Below are 14877 nucleotides of genomic sequence, written 5' to 3'. Positions count from 1 at the left end.
GATGTACCTTCTAGATGCAGCTGTGTTTTAATGGGGAGAGTCCAGATATGGAGTTAGAAGACCTAATCTGAGTCCCAGCCCAGCCACATACTAGCTATATGGCCTTGGGAAGCCACTTTGCTTTTAGGACTCAGTGTTTTCCATATAACATGAGAAAATAATACTTAGCCTGCCGACCATGTGGGGGTATTGTGACATATTTGAATAGTATGAGAAAAGTGTCGGAAGGACTAATCCAAGGCACTCACTTAGGTCTCCTTCTGAAGGGTTGCAACATACCTGGTCTGGCCCTCTCAAGTGTCAGGACAGTGCTTGCTGACATCATCTGGAACCCTCCAATTTAGATCCTTCTTTTAACAACTCATTCTTTAAACTTACAACCTTAGGGACGCCTGGGTGGCTCAGTCCTTAAGCGTCTGTTTGCCTTTGGCTCAACTCATGATCCCAGGGTCCTAAGATTGAGGGTCCTGGGATGGAGCCCCGAGTTGGGCTCCCTGCTCAGCAGGAAGCCTGTTCTCCCTCTCCTACTCTCCGTGTTCCCTCTCTTGCTGTGTCTCTCTCTCTTCAGAATAAATAAATAAATAAATAAATAAAATATTTTTTAAAATAATAAAAATTCAAAAATAAGCTTACGACCCTATAAAGAAAATAATAAAAATCAATGGATAATTATTGACTCCTTAAGTTACACATGCTTATTACATTTATTCCACTTCAGGAAATGTGTGTACTTGTGTGTGTGTGTGTGTGTGTGTGTGTGTGTTGTGTATGTATTAGTTAGTACCTGCTGCATATTTGTGTGGATACAATAGAAAAAGCCCAAGTTAGGAAGTCAGGCAGAATTGCCATTAAATCCCAGCTCAATCCTGCATTCATTAGCTGTGTGACTTTGGACAAGTTATCAAGTCACACTAAATCTCAATTTCCTAATTGGTAAGATGCAGATAATATGTTGTTATGAGAATGAAATAAGACCAAATGCTTCTAGCATGAGCCCAGCTTATTGCTCAATAAATGGGAGATTTTGCTATCATCAGTATTATCCAGACATAATATGCATTCCGGTTCTGGTGTTGACTCAAATCCCTCCTTAGTAGAAAACAATTCTGTTCAGAGCCTCTCTTTTAAATCATTGTGGTTACATGTTCCCTTCTAATTCTCTTTTCTGTCCCATTTGATCAGACAGGTCAGGTTTGAAGGTCAGATTTGAAAAGTTTTCTCCTGATCCTGGGTCTTTAAAATTATTTTAGAGAATTTTCACGTTGTCTAAAATTTTTCCAACTTTGGGGTTTAAATCTTCATGAGTTGTGATCTAATTCTTGCAGTTTGCAATTTACTATTTTCTAATTTTTGTCAGTAAGGGAAAAAACTTCTAGAGTAAAACACTACTCTAAAAGATTATGACCCATTACCCCAAAGTTGTCACTTCAAAGTTTTTTTGTGTGTGTGACCCTATGAGACAACTCCCCGTGGTGAAAGCATCCTGGGATTTTGTTCTTTTATGGCCACTATTTATGGCCATAAAAGACTATACACATGTTATAGTAAATATAACATGTGTATATGTTATATACGCTAAAGAGCTATACACATGTTAGCTATAGCAGTATTTAATGATTTACTAAGTTATGAGCAAAAACTGGAAAAGTTAATTTTTTACAAATCATTGTTAGGCCCTTGATCCTCATCAAAGTTTAAATAGTCTTATTCACCAATAAAACAGAAAAAAAGAACCTCCAAGATATTAATTTTGTCTTATCAATTACTACCAGGATAATCTTCTTTTCATATTTTCTCACCACTTGCAAATATTCAAATGTACACCACTGCCTTCGGATTATCCAAATTTGTTTTTCTGGAAGGACTTTCCCAGAATTCCTTCCAAATACTATTTTCTGCTCCCCAACTCCTCTCCTCTTCCTCCCACCCCATGTGAATCTTTTGCTCCAACGAGCTCCTGCACTCACTGTTCATAAATTATTCCATGCACATTCCTGCTTCCTTGCCCTTGATTAAGCCACTCTGTTTTTCATGTCTTTGTCACCCCCCAACTGTCTTTCCCACTGTGGGCCTTCTTCAAAGCCAAGCTCAGTGTATTTCCTTCCCATATCGAGTCCTTTCCCCTCAACTCTGAAATCACCCATCATTAGTACCACTCATTTGACAATTGATTATATAATCATAGTAGTCCATCAGTGGTTTCACAGAGGTTTTTTAACTTGAAAATAATGACAGCTGCCCCTTAGGGAACACCTGCTTTGGTCTAGGCACTCTGCTGAGTGCTTTATGAATATCATGTTTAATCCTCACAGTCATCCTCTGTAGCAGGTCCCCTTTGCAGATGAAGAATTAGGGGCATAGAATGTTTTTGTAAGTTACCGAAGCTCACAGAGCTGATAAATGACAGTTGAGGTTCACCATCATGTCTGGATTTGAGGCCCAACCTCTTAACCACCACACCTTCTCTCAATCGTACAACACAGCACAAAGATGTCAAGTGATGTGACCATGGCTGTAAGAGAAAGCGTGTCCTTTTACCCAGCTCAGTCCAAGTCCAGGCAGCTTTCTGGTATGTTAAGTCTATACTATCACCTATTACTGTATTTAACTTTTTATTGTTTAATGTAACTTCCAGGGTTGTCTGCTCGCTTCAGATTTCTGAAGACAAGGATTAGGTACCTGAGGGTTAGGCATCAGGCAATGGCAAGCAGTTACTGCACCAGCAGTAGGCCTGATGCTGTGTATAGTGGCTTGGGGATAGGAGAACATGGGCTGATTGGGGTGCAATTCCCATCTCCTTAGTAGACCTGGGAAAAAACTTCATGGACTACTCTTTGAAGAGTGATTACCTTGGTATTAAAGAGACCTGCTTTAAAAAAACAAACAAACACCTGCTTTGGGGGGCACCTGGATGACTCAGTTGGTTGAGACTCCAACTCTTGGTTTTGGCTCAGGTCATGATCTCAAGGTCCTGAGATCGAACCCCTCATCGGTCTCTGCACTAAGTGTGGAGGCTGCTTGTCCCTCTCAGTCCCCCAGCTTGCTCTTGCACTCTCTCTCTCTCTCAAATAAATGAATAAATAAAATATATATTTTTTAAATGACCTGCCTTTGTTTGACTGTTAGTTTAATGCAAAAGCAGTCTTTGTCATGACTTCTTTTCGTTCAGCTAATACCAAAATTACTGACTGTCTAGCCTTTAGGACTAGCCAGTGAGGAAGGCCAGGGACAGCCAGTATCTGGTTAAAGTAAGAAAACTAGAGTTCCAGAGAAAACATCAATGCACTCCCATTCTTTTCAACACAAGACCAGATGCTCAGCAGCAGGTATATGTAGAATGAAAGCAATGGCAATATAACAGTAATAAACATTTTACGTGCCTGCAGCTACCGTAACAGGAAAATCTAATGTAAATGGCTTGCAATGCCCATGTGGGGTGTGCTGTGGCTATGCCTCTCACATGTGTCTTGCATATGGCGCCCATAAGTACAGTATAAAAGATGGAAATACAATAAAATCTCTTCTCTTCCTCTTTTCTGGGGGGTTTGTGTGGAGAAATGTTGCAAATAGTAGCTACATGTAAATTGAGGGAAATTTGTAAATGACTTTGCACTTAGTTTGTTTTTGTGTAGTAGACTTAATAATAATTAAGCATAGTGCCTGCATTGAGTAAGGTAGTCATTGTGCAGTTTCTATTTTAGTAATATTATCTTACAATTCAATCGTGCTTTATAAACATGCATTACAGCACCAGTGGAGTCACTTCCAGGTTCACTTACATCTGTCCATCTGCTAAACTTCTGCTCAGTGTCTGATTCTGGGGTATAGTATATAGAAGTTCATTGTTGCTTCACACCTACCCTGTATTCTGGAGCAAGCTTTATCTGTAATAAAGCTAACATTTTGATCTCCATCTGCCGAGCTCCTTTGCTTATCTCAACTGGTTTAGAAATCATATAGCAAGAAGAAGGGATCTATTGACTGGGCCTCCCTCAAATCCCAGGAGTAAAGAGTGATAACAATGTATCTTAAGCACCTGGTGTAGCTCCTGGCACAATCAAGGAGAGCTGCTCTTAGCTAAGAGTGATTTGGGGGATAACATACTTGCTCCCACTTGATCCTCCCTATAGGCAGTGCTAAGAAGACCCAGTGCAGATGGACTTGACAGTTCAGAAAAACCAGAATCTCCAGCCCCTGTAGAAATTTTTGGCAGGGAGTCAGCTTTGCCACCTGAGATGTGGACTGTCCTTGGGAATCACCAATGCCATGGGAAGGTGGAGATTTTTGTGATGTTGGCTTTGGGTAGAAAGCTCAAAACATAGAAGGGTTTGAGCCAATTACAGGTTCCCTGAGTCTGCGTATTTGGACTCTTACTGTGCATCAGAATTATAATGGAGTTTTAAAAAGAGCAATACCAAGGCTTCATTCCTAGATATCCTCATTTTATTGGGGTGGGACCCAGACATCAACATTTTTTTTGAAGCTTCCCAAGTGAAGCCAACATGAGGTCAGGTTGAGAAACACGGCCCTAAAAAAAACCAGAGAGACTCAGCGGAGTATTTCCTAGTCTCTGGAATGGGATCACCCTGTTCAGACTCCAGCCCTGCCACTTTATTAGCTCCATGACCTTAGGAAAGGTAATTAACCTCTCTGTGCCTCAATTGTCCCATCTGTAAAGTTAAAAGAAAATAGCACCTGCTTCCTAGGGTGGTTATTAGGATGAAATGAGTTAAAATGAGCACTTAGTATCTGACACATTAAATATTAGCTATTTTCATATTTAGTTTTATAATCTGAAAACTGTCCCCTGAGGAAAGAAGTTTAACTTCTTTAACATCAACTTAAAGAAATTCTACGTGTCTAAATTTTTTCAAATAAGATTTGGAAAGAGTTGCCGTGGTCAGACTTTCTTACACAGACAGTCTGTGATGATGCAAAAGCAGTGCACATTCAGTAGAACCACACTTAGGATTTTGAATTTTGATCTTTTCCTGGACCAGCAGTATGTGGTAAGATACTGTCTGGTGTTGCCGGGCAGCGGCACCAAGCGGCAGCTCCCACTCAGGCCTGTGATCCCAAGGGTAAACAGCCGGTACACTTAAAGCATTCGGTATCATACGGCCATTCTGTTTTTCACTCTCTATACGGTGTTTAATAAATAACGTGAGATATTTATTATTTTATTAATAATAGGTTTTGCATTAGAGGATTTCATCAAAGTGTACGCCGTTTCATCAAAGTGTGAGCACGTTTAAGGTAGGCGAGGCTAAGCTATGTACTAAATGATTTTCACCTTATGATGGGTTTATCAGGATGTAACTAACCCCCTTATAAGTTAAGGAATATCTGTAATTTACTTACAAACAAGGAACTTCCGAAAACTAATTTTATGAAAGGTTTTTGTTTTCCTACCATTAAAGATTCACAATGAAGAATTGTATTTGTTTCTTTACTCACTCATCTGTTTACTCACTCACTGAATCACTCATTCACCCCCTTGATCTTTGGGTGAGACTTTGGACTATAAAGCTCAGACTGCCTGGGTTTGAATCCTGACTCTGCCACTTAGAACTGTGTGACTTGGAGCAAGCTATTTAACCTCCCTGTGCTTGTTTCCTCTTCTGTGAAATGAGGGCTTAAGAGTAGTTCTCTCACACGTTATTGAGTCCTAAAGGAGTTGGTCTATATACAGTGCTGTTATGGACTGAATGTGTCTGCCCAAAATTCCTATGTTGAATCACTAATCTCCCAGTATGATGGTATTTGGAAGTGGGACCCTTGGGAGATAATTAGGTTTAGATGAGGTCATGAGAGTACAGGTCCCATGAGAGGATTAGGGATTAGTGTTCTTAGAAGAAGGAGAGACCAGAGCTTCTTGCATCTCCACATTGTGGGGACACAGTGGGCAGGCTGCAGTCTGCAAGCCAGGAAGAGGGCCTTGACTGGGGAGTGGAATTATCTAGAACCTTGATCTCAGACTTTTTAGCCTCCAGAATATCAAGAAACGAAGGTCTGTTGTTTAACCCACCCAGGGTATGGTATTTTGTTATGGCTGCCCAAATTGATGAAGACAAAGTGCTTAGAACAGTATCTGGCTGACATATAGCAAATATTTATTAAATATTAGTTATTGTAATTATTTCTCTGCTCCTCAAAATACATTACCCCGATAGCCCTACTACTACTGACTACTTCCCTACTACGACGACGACGATGACTACTACTCACACACACTCACACACACACATGGCAGGGACCTTGTTCAACACTATATCTCCAGAGCCTAAAACAGTGTACAGAGCATGTAAGGCATTCAGTAGTAGGAGGAGTTTTTAAATCCATTTATTGATTCATTCATAATGCAAATGTTTGTTGAGTGCTTACTATTTGCTAGGTGCTATGGTAGGCTTTCTTATGTGTGGTATGTTGAAAAGAGGCCAAGATTCTAAACTGTCTTGTGTTTTATGGCTTGTGGCAATAGGCGTACCTCTCTGGGCTCTATTTCCTTACCTAACAGAACGAGGGACTGGCCGTATGAGCTTTTCTGTCTCTTCCACAGACACCATTTCCTAAGGATAGAAGCTAACACTCCACAGCCACAGGAAAGCTTTAATCCAGTTCTTCAGTGAACTCTTTCTTGGCCTGCAAGGTTGGTGGCAAGGAGTTTGTTTAGCTGGAGATACTTGGTGGGCCACACCACAGAAGAATGTTCTCCTAGGCCCTGACCAGTGAAGCCTTACTCTAATGTGCCTGGGATTTATTTAACCTTTCAGGACTTTGAGTTTCTCTGGAGTTTGAGAAACTTGTTTTCCTTCAACATGGGCTGTGTTAGAGTGGTTCCAAGCCTGGGAGGCAATGTGTTTATTTAATTATTTACCCAGAATGTTATGTTTTGGAATGCCTTGGGATTAGATATTACCAATTGACAGAATATTTAATGGGACCTGTCAAAATTGCTCCTCCATGAGGCTTCTTAGATAGGTTAAAACACATACACACACACACACACACACACACACACACACATCTGCCAGGTGCTTCTTTTTTTTTTTTTTTTTTTTAAGAGTGTTTTTTTTTTTTTTTTAAAGATTTTATTTATTTATTTGACAGACGGAGATCACAAGTAGGCAGAGAGGCAGGCAGAGAGAGAGAGAGGAGGAAGCAGGCTCCCTGCTGAGCAGAGAGCCCGATGCGGGACTCGATCCCAGGACCCTGAGATCATGACCTGAGCCGAAGGCAGCGGCTTAACCCACTGAGCCACCCAGGCACCCTGCCAGGTGCTTCTTAGCTTCCCCAAGTTTCTTGCAAAGTTAATTTTGATTTGGGTGGCATTGACCCTCACATATTTTATGATAAAGTCAACCATAAGTTCAGAGGACTAAAAAAATGAAATTTGGGAAAGAAGTCCTCTCCTTTCTTTACCTAGATTCTGCCTTTTTCTTAAGATAAATAGGCCTGTGTCCCTGAGCCCCAAGATGTGATGTGATCCCAGGAACTGGGTCTCTGCTACAGTCAGGGAACAAACTCACTCTGGACCTCCGAGCGACCAGGTGTGGTTACAGTTCTTACCTAGTAGTTCTCGAGGTCTCTGCTAGTCCTAGAGCTTTCACTAACTGACTGTGTGACCTTGAGCAAGTTGTTTTTCCTCTCTGAGCCAAAGTTTTTCCTTGTACAGTTGAGGAGGTTGATCCAGTAGACTCTAAGTTCCCGTCCAATTGTAGCATTTTATGTGTCTGAGGTTCAGCATCCCACTCTGACTCTCTTGAGAATCCCATGATACTAGATCCTGCCTGCTTATATCTCCTTGGATTGGATCCTTTTTCTGCCTTTGACCTGAAGCAGGTGTGGGCAGACATTTTTGGTAAAGGTCCAGATAGTAAATATTTTAGGCTTGTGGTCTTATGCTCTCTGTTGCGACGACTCAACTCTGCAATTATAGCTGAAAGCAGCCATAAACAGCTCATAAAGGATCGGGTGTCACTGTGTTCTGATACATTTTCATTTGAGGCTCCTGGCCATCTCAGTAGGTAGAACATCTGACCCTTGATCTCCAGACTATAAGTTCAAGCCCCATGATGGTTTGTAGAGAGTACTTAAAAATAAAATCTTAGGGGTGCCTGGGTGGCTCAGTTAGTTGAGTATCCCACTCTTGGCTTCAGCTTGGGTCATGATCTCAGGGTCATGAAATCAAGCCCCACATGGGGCTCTATGCTCAGTGGGGAGTCTGCTTGAAGAGTCTCTCCTTCTGCCCCTCCCCCTACTTATATGCCCCCCATATACATCTTTTTTAAAAAAGTAAAATCTTAAAAAATAAAATTAAATTAAAATAATGCAACTTCATTTACAAAAACAAGTGACTGGCCCACAGGCAGTAGTTTGTGACCTATCACCTAAAGTGTTTTCAGAACACTCTTTCTTTTGCCGCATATTTCCTCCTCAGCCCCCATACCTACCGGTACATCTTGACTAGTTCTGCTGAATACACCCTAGCTTGATCAAGTAATTTCAAGATGGTAATTATTTGTTTCCTTTCCAATATGTGGCAGCCAAAATGTGTGGGTTTGTTTTGTTTATTAGTCATTTAGCCGTTCATTGTTTCTTCCATCCATTCCATTCAACACACATTTATAAACCGTCTACCACAGGGTAGACAGCCCCCTGAGTTCTGGGAATTCAAGAGGAAATGCTCTCCACCATCTGATAGGAGCCCAGCTCAGTGCTGCCAGGGAGCCTGGGCACCCTTGGGGAGAGCTGTCTGAGGTTCCTCAGTTTGCCGTCTTGCTACCTTTTCTCCCTTTTCACTTTTGCCCAGGGTCCTGAGGAACATCTGCATTCTGGTTGTCTTGCCTTTATTCAATTTGTAAGTATGGCTACCTCCTCTACCTTCCTCCCATGTCTCATAACTTGAGGAAGTATTTTCTCCTTACTTAAATGAGACTTGATCATATTTTTTAATCTTTTTGAAGAGGACATTACACAAAAGAGCAGGAGGGACTTCTCAGACTCTGAACAGGAGTAAATTGCCTTTGGGATAGCATTGCCAACAAGAAGAACACTTCATTCTTAGAATTTCTATATGCTCTAGAGTCCCAGCTGAACCATGGGAGAAAATGCCAAAAGAGCCAGGTTAGCTGAATTACTCCTTCAGCAAGATTTCTCTGGCAGGAGAAGAAAAAAAAAAAAGGAAAATCAATATTTCTTTGTCTAGCCTAGGAAAAGTGCTAAAGCTATTTAGGTCATTAAAGAGCAATGGTTTCAAATAAAAACCAATACCTCTCATCATTAGTAGTAAAGTTGCTGTTGAGTTTTATATCTCTCATCAAGAGGTACACATAAATTTTCAGATATGGCAAACATGGAAAGTAGAGTGACCCCCAGATCTTGGACGCAGAGAATTGACAAGACAATGTTCTGATTTGAAATTATAATTAAAAAAACTTTAATAACATATTCTGGGTTTTGAAGAAGAAAATGATTATTTGAGTAATAATGGATGATGGTGATGGTGATAGCCACGATGATTTCACTCAGACAATGAATTATGTAAGTGGGTGCATTGCCAATCCCAGACAACTAGAATTCCACTTATTACATAATACATAATTGAGTAAATGAGTGTGTCCATCTCTTCCTCATTTTCCTTCCATCTTTGCTCTGTCAAATGTTTATTGAGCCACCCATGATGTTTTAAGCATTGGGTTAGGTTCTGGAAATAAAAGGAGAGATAAAATACCATCACCCTTCTGCTTAAAATCCTTCAGAGGCTGACCCTTGCTATTACGACAGTTTAGAATACATTCTGTCCCCCACCCATCTCTCCAGCTGCTTCTCTTCCCACCTCTCACACTTTTAGTGCTATAGTCATCTGGGCTTTCAGTTTCTCCCTCAGGCTCCACAGCCCTCCTCCCTCAGAGCCTATCTGTGTGGCATTTCCTATGCTGAGCTTCTTTTCTTTCAACCCTACCCCACAACATAAGAATACACCTTGCCCTGCTTAGCTTCCAGCCAACCTTCATGTTATAGATTAAATTTCTTCTCCAGGGAAGTCATCCCTGAGTCCACTGACTAGGTTTGATCTTGTTGTGTTGTTTCAGGCCATTTATCACAATTCAATCAGCTATTTGTGTAGCTACTGTAATTACTTGTTTAATGCTTCCCTTTGTTTTGAATTGTAAACTTTATGAGGGCAGGAGTGGTTTACCACCTTCCCATGGATTTAAAACACTGTACCTAGCATGTGGTAGAGAAATCCCTGAACTCTAGCCTAGGGAACTGAGACTCAAAGTAGAGCTCAGGAAACCCCAAGGATCAGCTTGCTCCAGTTTCACAATTTTCCTTCTTATTAGTCTTGTAAATATAGAAGATAATTATTACATACATACACACACACACACACACACACACACACACACAGAGTTTTCTTTTTTTTAAATAAACTTTATTTTTTATTTTATTTTATTATTTTTTAAAATTTTATTTACCTATTTGACAAAGAGAGAGAGAGAGCACAGGCAGGCTGAACAGCAGGCAGAGGGAGAGGGAGAAGCAGGCTCCCCACCGAGCAAGGATCCCAACACGGGGCTTAATCCCAGGATCCTGGGATCATGACCCGAGCCAAAGGCAGTTACCTAACCAACTGAGCCACCCAGGCGCCCCTAAAATAGACTTCATTTTTTAAATAAGTTTTAGGTTCACAGCAAAATTGAGTGGAAAGCACAAAGTTCCCATATATCCACTATTTCCACACATGCACAGCCTCTCCCACCACAGTCAATGAACCTAACAATGACACATCATTATCACCCAAGTCCATAGTTTACATGAGGCTTCACTCATTGTGTTAGGCATTCTGTCGGTTTTAACACATGTATAATAGTATGTATCCACCATTGTTGTATCTATCATTTGGAATAGTTTCTAAAAATTCTCATTGTTCCACCTGTTTATTTCTCCCTCCCTATGAATCCCTGTACTGTCTCCATAGTTTTACCTTTTCTAGAATATCATATACTTGGAATCATACAGTGTATAGTCTTTTCACATTGGCTTCCTTCATTTACTAATATGCCTTTACGTTTATCCATGTCTTTCCATGGTTTGGTAACTCTTTTCTTCTTTGTTGTAATATTCCATTGTCTGGGTGTACCACAATTTATCATTTATCTATTGAAAGACATCTTGGTCACTTCCAAGTTTTTGTAATTATGAATAAGGCTGTTATAAACATCTGTGTATAGGTTTCTGTGTGGATATAAGTTTTCAGTCCCTTTGAGTAAATACCAAGGAGCATGATTTCTGGGTCATATGGTAAGAGTATGCTAAATTTTAAAGAAACTACCAAAGTGTCTTCCAAAGTGACTGTATCATTTTAGATTTCCACCAACAATGAATGAGAGCTCCTGTCACTCCTTGCCAGCATTTGGTATTGCCAGGATTCTGGGTTTGGGCCATTCTAAGACGGTGTGGTGGTGTCTCATTGTTGTTCTAATTCTCACTTCTCTGATGATCTATGATGTGGAGCATCTTTTCATATGCTTATTTGCCTTCTGTATATCTTCTTTGGTGAGTGCTCTGTTAAGGCCTTTGGCTCATTTTTTTAAAAATTTAAATGTTTTTATTTATTTATTTAAGAGAGAGATAGTGAGATAGAGAGAGAGAGGGAGAGCACAGAGAGAGAGTGAGAAGGAGACGTAGACTCCCCGCTGAGTGGAGGGCCTGATGTGGGGCTTTATCCCAGGATCCTGAGATCATGACCTGAGCCGAAGGCAGATGCTTAACCGACTGAGCCACCCAGGTGCCCCAGCTCATTTTTAAATCGTGTTTTTTATTTTCTTATTGTTGACTTTTAAGGGCTCTTTGTATATTTTGGATAACAGTCCTTTATCATAGTGTCTTTTGCAAATTTTCTGTCTGTAACCTGTCACTTCTGAATTAGAAGTCTTGAATTTTTCCTGATCATAGTATCATACTGTCTAGATTCTTACAACCCTCTCTGGTTTTTCTATTCCAGAGCTGGGAAAAGGTTTCAGAGCCTTTTTCCCCCCAACATGTTTTGTGGCAGAGTTAACTTTTATAAGTTGTCAAGCCACAGGAAGTTTATTTGTCTTTTATACCCAGAGGACCAAATTCTAGACTGTTATTTTGTGCCAATAACATCCAAAGATAAGTTTCCAAAAATTCCTGAGACCGTATATTGTAAGCAGCTTGCCTGTAACATATAGCATAAACTGAGTTATAGCTTCACCTTAGCCTAAGCAATGAAATAAAACTATACAACAACAAAAATAAAGCCTATTAACAGGACACAAGAGATCTCAGATATGCTATCCCTCTAAAAATAATAATTTAATTATTAGAAAAAGAACTATTGAATTATTAGGATGGCATCGTTTCTCAAGATCTTGGCCACCCAGCTTGGGGCCAGCCTCTACTGGTTGTGTACAGAGGCAGTCCTGTGTTGCAATCAGGTTACACATTTTGGAAATACTGACCTTCAAGTGCAAACATTTTTCCTCTGGTCTTTCTGTCCCCTGTCAGACTTAGTGGGTCGCATTTCTGGGCTGCAGAGACACAAATGTTTTTTTGACTTACTATAGATTGGCAGCCTTCCCCGTTGCTCTTTTTCTTTCCCCCACCCCTCTTTTTCCTTCCAAAGACTAGATTTTTCACCCAATTGTCTATATATCTTTCTCACATGAACTGCTTTAAAGTAAAATATGGTAAAGTGAATGTTTTCTCTGATGATAAACTTTCTAAGTTTCTGCTTCCTTCTCTGTTAAATAGAAAACAGTAATAATTTCTCCCTCAGAGTTTTTGTGAGGTTGCATATGATAATGCAGACATTTAATGTGGTTTCTGGCAAGTGGCAAGAGTTCCATAAATGTTGATGGTAATAATAGTGATGATAATGAATATAGGATCATGCATGCTGTTTATTTTGACTATGGGCATTGATACCTGACTTTGGAAGAGCTTTATTTCAATGTTCCCAGTGCACTTGGAGCTGCAGTAGGCATATAGCTGCCAAGATGCAAATGACTTACGCAAGCTGGGACTGAGGCCCCATGGCTCTTGTCTTGAGCTTGTTTTCCTAGGTAAGTCAAGTTTACAAAGGAGCATCTCACCTAAACTGTCATAACACAGATGAAAAGAGCATACATTGGGGTCAGTGGAATCCAATATTGAGTTAGAACTGTCCTAGGCCATCTGAGCTTATGGCTTTAGCATGTATTTCTATCTAAGGAGGCTTTCTTTTCCTCCCATAGTACTCTTTCGTGTTAACTTTTTTCTAATTACCATGGCAATAATACTTATTGTAGAGACCTTGGAAATTATAGAAAGAAAAAAGAGAGAGAAAATTAACATCATCCAAATTCTTACTACCCAGATATAAATATTGTTGGGACTTTGATCACTTCTTGTGTGTGTGTGTGTGTGTGTGTGTGTGTATGTGTGTGTAAAGAGAGAAACAAAGACAGAGATGCTGGAGATTGAGATTTGTTTCCTTTTCAGTTATTTGAGTCCACTAACAGAGCCTGGACTCTATCATGTGTTAGAAAGAGATTGCTTGATCTCAAAGAAAGATGGGGTTGGCTCCTGTGATCCAGTTTTGGCTGATTCAGTGGAAAGGAAATTACAAGGAGGTTTTGAGGAAGGAAAAAAAATAGGAGCATACTTTTTTTTTGTTACCAAATGAATTTCTTAAGGCTCCTGAGGTATTTCTTAGTAGGTAGCAGTTTCAAGACTCAGTATATCAGGATGTCTGGAAAAGGTTCATTATTTCTAAAAGGTCTGTGTTCACTTCATATATATTTCGTCATAATCATTTCTTTGTTATTTATTTATTCACTCCATAAACATGCAAGGCATAATCTTTGTCCTCAAAAAAGTTTAAATCCCGGTGGGGGAGGCAGAATTCAAGGCAGAGTGAAGGCAGATCCAGCTTAAAGGTTCAATGCAAGTTTTGAGAGCATGGCTGGAGAAGATAGAGATCAGAGCTATGGGGCGGGGTGCTGGTGAAGACAGTTGGGGCATTTGGCCTGAAAATCTTCAAAATTAATTAGCAATTGAAAGCAAAGTGCACACTTCTCAGATTCTCACCATCATCAGGTGGCATATCACATTTCTAAAAACTTACTTTGTGCCAACTGCGTTAAGCACCTTCAGGTATCGTCTATCTCATTTAACCTCCTGATCTGTGAGGTAGGTACCTGGGGGACATCTGAGGCCCAGCAAGTGTACTGACCTGTCCAGGGTCACATGGCAAGGACGTGAGTGTGCTGGGTCAGACAGCCATCAACTAGTATCCAAAGTCTGTGCTCCGAAGGATCACAGTTCATAATGGCAGCTGGGTGTGGCCTTGAAGGGCGGTTGGGGCCGCATCATAGAGCTTCTTGAATTCCTCACTGAGGAGTTGAGATCTGACTGTACAGGTACTGTGTCATTTTTTTGAAGAAGAGAGTTTAAAATCTCTAGACTTCTATCTCAAATGCCCCAGCTGAGTAGCTTTCTTTTTCCTTTCCTTTTTTTCTTTTTTTGATTTTCCTCCTAAATTTTACACCTCAATTTTTTTTTTTTTTTTTTTTTTTTTTTTTTTTTTTGCCAGTTACCAAATGCATGGAAGAAAAGTAGAAAGATTTGTAGTGGCACAGGGTAGGATAAAGGAGAGGGAGGGAGGGAGGAAAAAAACACTGACGCTAGAAGCAAAACTTAGAAAGATTAGAAAAATAAAATAACCATGGCAAGAGACAGCACAACACCCCAAGGAACTCCTAGAAGATGCACAGACCCTGACTCCTATAGTGTTCATTCGCTTAGGCCCACATCCCCCAAACCTAGAGAGAGTCCAGGGGAACAATTGAACCATCCATTTAGCAT

At 40.4% G+C, this 14877-nt stretch overlaps 1 long non-coding RNA gene across 1 annotated transcript; it reads right to left on the bottom strand.

The window, feature by feature from the left end:
• Window positions 1-9457: 9457 nt before the first annotated feature.
• LOC131810440 (uncharacterized) lies at window positions 9458-14305 on the bottom strand. The gene is made up of 3 exons (XR_009345578.1): window positions 14246-14305; window positions 12492-12560; window positions 9458-9706 (listed from the first exon to the last, which is right to left on the bottom strand). It is a non-coding gene; the product is annotated as an uncharacterized LOC131810440 (long non-coding RNA).
• Between the last annotated feature and the right edge of the window lie 572 nt (window positions 14306-14877).

This window comes from Mustela lutreola, chromosome 10 (genome assembly GCF_030435805.1).
Source record: "Mustela lutreola isolate mMusLut2 chromosome 10, mMusLut2.pri, whole genome shotgun sequence".
Classification (NCBI taxonomy): domain Eukaryota; kingdom Metazoa; phylum Chordata; class Mammalia; order Carnivora; family Mustelidae; genus Mustela; species Mustela lutreola.
This window is presented reverse-complemented; position numbering and strand designations above follow the sequence as displayed.